The 6108-nt window shown below is 42.2% G+C and overlaps 1 pseudogene; it reads left to right on the plus strand.

Moving 5' to 3' along the window:
* The first annotated feature begins 3991 nt into the window (after positions 1 to 3991).
* On the plus strand, positions 3992 to 5719 carry LOC143661138 (uncharacterized; annotated as a pseudogene).
* The last annotated feature ends 389 nt before the right edge of the window (positions 5720 to 6108 follow it).

Here is a 6108-nt window from a genome sequence, read left to right on the forward strand (position 1 = left end):
GCCCACACAGACCCAACTGTTTGGAGATGCAGAGAGGAAACACCCCAGGGAAAGCTGTTTGAACCCAGAAGCCAGGAGGGAAGGCCAGCAGATGTTACCATGTGCCTTCCCATGTGACAGAGAAACCCAGATGAAAGCCAGTGCCTTCCCTCTGAGGAACCGTAAATTTGTAACTAAATAAATCCCCTTTATAAAAGCCAGTCCATCTCTGGTGTGTTGCATTCTGGAAGCCTTAGCAAACTAAAACAGGGAGAGAAGCCATGGGGAGAAGCCAGAGAAGCTCAAAGTCAACAGAACCTGGAAGAAAAAGGAAATGATACTGTCATCTGCATTTCCATGTGACACTTCAGCACCTACTCTTCTCTTATTTATCACCAGAGAATCCACACTGGAGAGAACCCTATAAATGTAATGACTGTGAGACAACCTTCAATGATAGCGCAATTCATATCTGACATCATCAAACACACACTGGAGAGAGGCCATTTGAGTATAAAGAATGTGGCAAAGATTTTATCCAAGGTCTGAAATCCTTTTATTTGAAAAGCCAAGGACCAACAATTGCCACAGTTTTCAGGGAGAAAAGATTCCTGCGCTGATGCTTCAATTTTGTACTTCTCCTAGCAGCAAAACCATGACCCAATAAATTCCCTTTTTTTAAGCCAATCCATTGGAAGGTATTGTTATAGCAATACATTAAAATCATTAGAAATAAATATTTTCTTATATATTTTTGTTGGAAGAACATTTATTCCTCACTTCTCATGTTTTGTTTTGAAAGAATTTCCACAATTAGGGTTACATTCTTTACATCTGTCTATTGCCTTCTCAGATTGATAAGCTGGATAAGCATGCATTTTCTAAGTCCGCAGACTTCTTCATGCCACAGGAATGTCCCGAGACAGGGCTCTGTTTGTGCCTGTGACCTAATGAGGATGACTCTCTCAGCAGAGGTAAAATGTTCGCAAGTCCGGTTGCCCATAGACCTAAGCCCAATTCTCAAAGCTGAAGGTTTGATCCTCAGATATCTGACTTCTGTTATCTCTCTTTCATAGATAGATTCATAGATAGGTTCTAGGCTGGAGTGGGAAAAATATGGGGGAATCATTTTTAACTTCCTCCAATGATAGCATATATGGAGTACTATACAATTGTGGGCTGATAAAAACCCTGTTTTCCAAGAAGGAAAATATTTAAAGAGAAGTTTTATGATATTTGAATCCCTGTTTCTTATATAATGAGAAATAAATTTTTTAAAAGACCCTCTGGCAATTTACAAATGCAAATTAGGAAAGGCATTTTGTAGTCTGGGGAAAAGTGCTCAAGTGCTTAATAGATTGGATAACATTTTGGTAGATTTCATATAAGTGCAGACTCTGTAGATGACCTCTGTCCTGGGCTCCCCCACCACTCAAACTTCCCCTTGCCCCACCCCCACCCCCATTCACATTGCCTGCCTTGTCTTGCTAACCCAAGCTTGAGGCTCTTTACCACTTATTTTCCTGGGGGTGAAATCTCTTTTCTTCAGAAATACTGGGAGGTACATGTGTTTTTTGTTTTTTTTTCCTGAGGCTCTTTACCACCTATTTTCCTGGGGGTGAAATCTCTTTTCTTCAGAAATACTGGAAGGTACATGGTGTTGTTTTTTCCCATTAAAAAAAAAATTAGATGATATTCCATCCTTGGCCATTTTCATTAGTAACTAAAAATACAGGGGTTCTTGAAATTTCGTGCAATCCAAAGTGTTTATCTTCCTTATGACTATAAACTCTTAGCAGGAAAACATTAACAAATAGACAAAGTTGTTCACTTGAAAAGCAAGTGAGCAAACCCCACATTTTAGAAGAAACCACACAAAATAAGAAAATGTTGCTCTTGCTGAATTCTAGAGGGCGGCACACTCTAACCTGGCACCGTGCTGATTGCACTCAAGCTCATAGCCAACGTCACAGAATGGAGTGTTTTCAAAGAACATAAAAACTGTTGAACTTGAATGATGCTTGACACACAGAAGCTACTCAACAGAAAACAAAAGGCGAGCCCTGGAAATGTCAGTGTGGTGTGAAATGACTATCTGTAGGAAATCGGCTTTTACTTTCCCAGCATAGATATTTCTTAAAGAGCTGCTCTGACATCCTCTCGACCTCAGGTCCTAACTTCTGAGTATTTTAGACTCTTAATTTTCCTAGTGCGTGACTTGGGACTCAGAAATTGCCTAAAAACTAGCATTCACTTCATTTCCCTGGCCTGGTAGGAGAGACCCAGGCATGAAGAAGACATACAGAAACACTTTGAGTAAGAAGTGCATGCAGGCCATCAAACGACAATTGACTTGCCTCAGAAGAGCCACTGGGCGGGATGGGACACCGTACTTGCAGGGACCAGTGCAACAGGAAAATGTGGGGCCTCTTGTCCAAAATTCAGAGTTTTAATATGGTGACAGCAGAGCATAAAACCAAGCACAGAGACCTTCTACTTTGCAGGGTCTTATGTGACTGCACAGACTGTGTTTGCCTGTGCAGCTGGCCCTGCCTCAGGAGCCTTCAGCTGGAGGGGCCCCCGTGTGAGTAGGGAATCATTTCCCCCACCCCCACAAGGATCTCAAAGCACTTTGTAAAAATATTAGGGTTGGAAACCCATTATTTCACAACCACCTATCACCCTTTCCTTTCAACACTTGGCACCCATCTATCTAGAAGCAAAGCATTTTGTTTAGGCTCTCCCAGGTAAGCAACGAAAAACACACAGAGATTTAATAATTTCCCAATGCTGGGTCCTTCAGCTACTGGTGATGAAGCTCAGAAATGGGTATCACAGTTCCCATTTGCCACCAAATCTGCTTGCAGCCCTTGATGTTGTGTTTTGTAAAGACTGGTACTTGCTAACATACCCCATGAATAAACACTCTCAGTACCAAGTCAAGTCTGCTTCATCTTCGGTACCAGTTTTGAACTACAAGTCAGATCATCACATCACAATGATATCAAAGGAAAACCTGGATCCAGAGCAGTGTAACTTTTTCACTCAATAAGATACATGAGGGACTCTGTTATATGCTCTTTGTTGTCCCCTGGACTTGACATATTTTAGGAAGACGAGTCTCATCTCTGGAAGCCAGGTGTGCTCTGCGAGAGCCCTGCCTAGGATTGTCACAGCTGTAATTGCACTTTTCTTGAGGTACTGCTATTTCTCTGATTTCATTTTTCTTCCCCTTTCTACACACATACACACACGTTCTGGCTTCTTTCAAAGCAAGCAGCAAAGCATAAAACCCTATTCAGTGTTCAGCCAATGGTCTTTCCCACTTTGCTCACAGTTATTAACAAACATGTTTGAGCTACCTACAGGCCTTAAATTAAGTTTGAGGAAAGTATCAATTTAGAGGTAAGTCATTTTTGCCTTGTTAGCTTTGAATATCCCTTCCCATGGCAATGAATATGGTTTTCCTGACTCAGAAGCAATTATGAAGTCTTCAATGGTTGCAGGTGGATGAGGTTTCGTTGCATGAACGCACAGGTGCAAACCAAAGACTGTGGTGGAACAAAACACCCACCTCCATCTTCCTGCAGCCATTTTCACAGATGTGCATTTTAAACTGCATCATTGTTCATTATTGGGGGTACATGAGGGTTCTTAGATTATTTTCTATTTTTGTGTATGTTTGAAATTTTCCATAATCAAAATTAACGTGGTGGCTGCCCTCCCCACATCCAAGCAGCCATGTGTGTTTCTTCACTGAGGGACCTTTTCTTAAGTTCTGAAATCCTTTTATTTGCCCCAGGGCTTTGTGGGTTTTAATATTAAAATCTTAAAAATATTTAAAGAATATTTTAAAATAGAAAAAACGTACTGAGACTGAATGCACAAACTGATACTGAGTGAACAAACATGGATCAAACCAATAGCTGCATTTTATATATCAGAAAGTCTTGTGCTTCTAATAGCGCCTGAGTGATTGCCTCCCGCCACCACACCCAGGGAAGCCTAGCACATGGGCAATGGCAGTGAAACTCCCATCTGCCTGGCTCTGGTGATCTTCAAGGACATGGCTATGCCCCTTTCCCAGGAGGAATGGGGCTTTCTGGGCCCTACTCAGCTGTCCCTCTACAAGGGACATGACACTGGAGATGTATAGGAACCCGGTCTCTTTAGGAGCAGGACTTGCAGAGCCTAAACCTGGGGTGGTCCTTCATTGTGAGTGAGGGGATGAGCCATCAGTTCTGGACACACAGGGTGTTGAGGGGAAATAATGACTGCCAAGCGACAGCTCAGTTCATGGGACCAGAACCGAGATCAATGAGTTGACTTAAGGGGAGATGTTTGATGGGAAAGAACTGGGCCAACTCAGAGGGTCTGCGCCCCAGGTACCTGAGCCGGAAGAAGCCCATAATGTGTTGGAGAGTCTGAGGGGTGCCTAGATAAGCCAGTGGGGCAGACAGGGCCCAAGCAGATCATGGTGACCGTGGGGAGAGCAGCTAGGAACCTGGGGGAAGCCTCAGGTTGGGGTCAAGTCCTATCCCTGATCAGAGACCCCACAAATGTGATATATGTGAGCAGAGTTTTGGACAGAGATCACACCTCAACAATCATAAGTGCATACAAAAGTAAAAAAAAAAAAATACTGTTCACAGTTCCGGGGAAATTTGCAGTGCAAATATAATTATAAATGAAGACCACAAAATTCCTATTGGGAAAAATTTCATTATTATAGTTACTGAAGGAAAATTTTCAGGCACAGTTCTAACCTTTTCAAGCATCAGAGCTTCCCAGTGAAGAGAAGCTTTACAAGTGTGATGAGTGGAAAAGCCTTCAGCCAGAGCTGTGAGTTTATCAGTCACTGGAGCATGCATTCAGAGGAGATCCCCTACAGGTGTGATGAGTGTGGAAATACATTTAATATGAAGCCCATCCTCATGAAGCATTAGAGAATTCACACTGGGGGAAAAGCCCTACAAATGCAGTGAGTGTGGGAAACACTTCAGCACCTACTCTTCTCTTATTTATCACCAGAGAATCCACACTGGAAAGAAACCCTATAAATGTAATGACTGTGAGACAACCTTCAGTGACAGTGCAATTCATATCTGACATCATCGAACACACACTGGAAAGAGGTCATTTGAGTATAAAGAACATGGCAAAGACTTTATCCAAAGTTCCAACCTTACCAACATCATAGAATTCACCCTGGAGAGAAACCCTACAAGCGTAACAAATGTGAGAAACCCTTCATCCAAAAAACCAAACTTGTGAACCATCAGAGAAGTCACACTGGAGAGAAGCCCTATGAACGTAACAGCTGTGGCAAGGTCTGCAGCCAGAGTGCACATCTGATCCGACATCAGAGAACCTACATTGGTGAGAAGCCCAACAAGTGCAGTGAGTGTGGGAAGCCACTCACAACAGCTCCAGACGCATTCACCATCAAAGATCACATCGTAGAGAAGCCATGTAAATGCACTGACTGCAAGAAAGCCTTTATCCAGAGTGCTTATCTCATACGGCGCCATAGAATTCACCCTTCCGGCATAGCTCCAGTGTGTTGCAGCATCAGGTGGTTCACCCTAGGGAAGACTTTTCCATGCAAGGGTGGAGGAGACTCCGTGAATGTGAGCCCTACTGTGTGCATTCTCCCATGCACCTCCACACTGCCCACCTCCCCTTATTTATTGTCCACACAATGTTTCCACTGGATCAAAGGGCATTTCTCCCTAAGTAAAGAAACCTCTCTTCTTATCCCAAAAGCAGAGCATGTTCATTTTAGAGAAACGAAGAGAGTGAGTGGAGCAAAAACAGAGAAGCTTCTGTAATTGTTCTTACTTAGGAAAAAAGAATTTACCACTATTGCTTGGGTATATGTTTTCTTCCAGACCTATTGAAGAGCATTTTAAAATGAAGATACTGTTACATCTGTGATCACAGCACTTAGTGCTTCACCTTTGTTAGTTCTTCAATGCCAGAAAATTCACACTGGAGAGAATTCTGAGATTTTTATGTGTTGTAAATTTTTTTAAATTAATGTATCATTTATACTTTTCTATGTTAATGAGGAACATAATTTCCTTCCAGTTGACATATTTTAGTTTATAAAACTTATCATTTGGACAT

Source organism: Tamandua tetradactyla, chromosome 17, assembly GCF_023851605.1.
Source record: "Tamandua tetradactyla isolate mTamTet1 chromosome 17, mTamTet1.pri, whole genome shotgun sequence".
NCBI classification, from domain to species: Eukaryota; Metazoa; Chordata; class Mammalia; order Pilosa; family Myrmecophagidae; genus Tamandua; species Tamandua tetradactyla.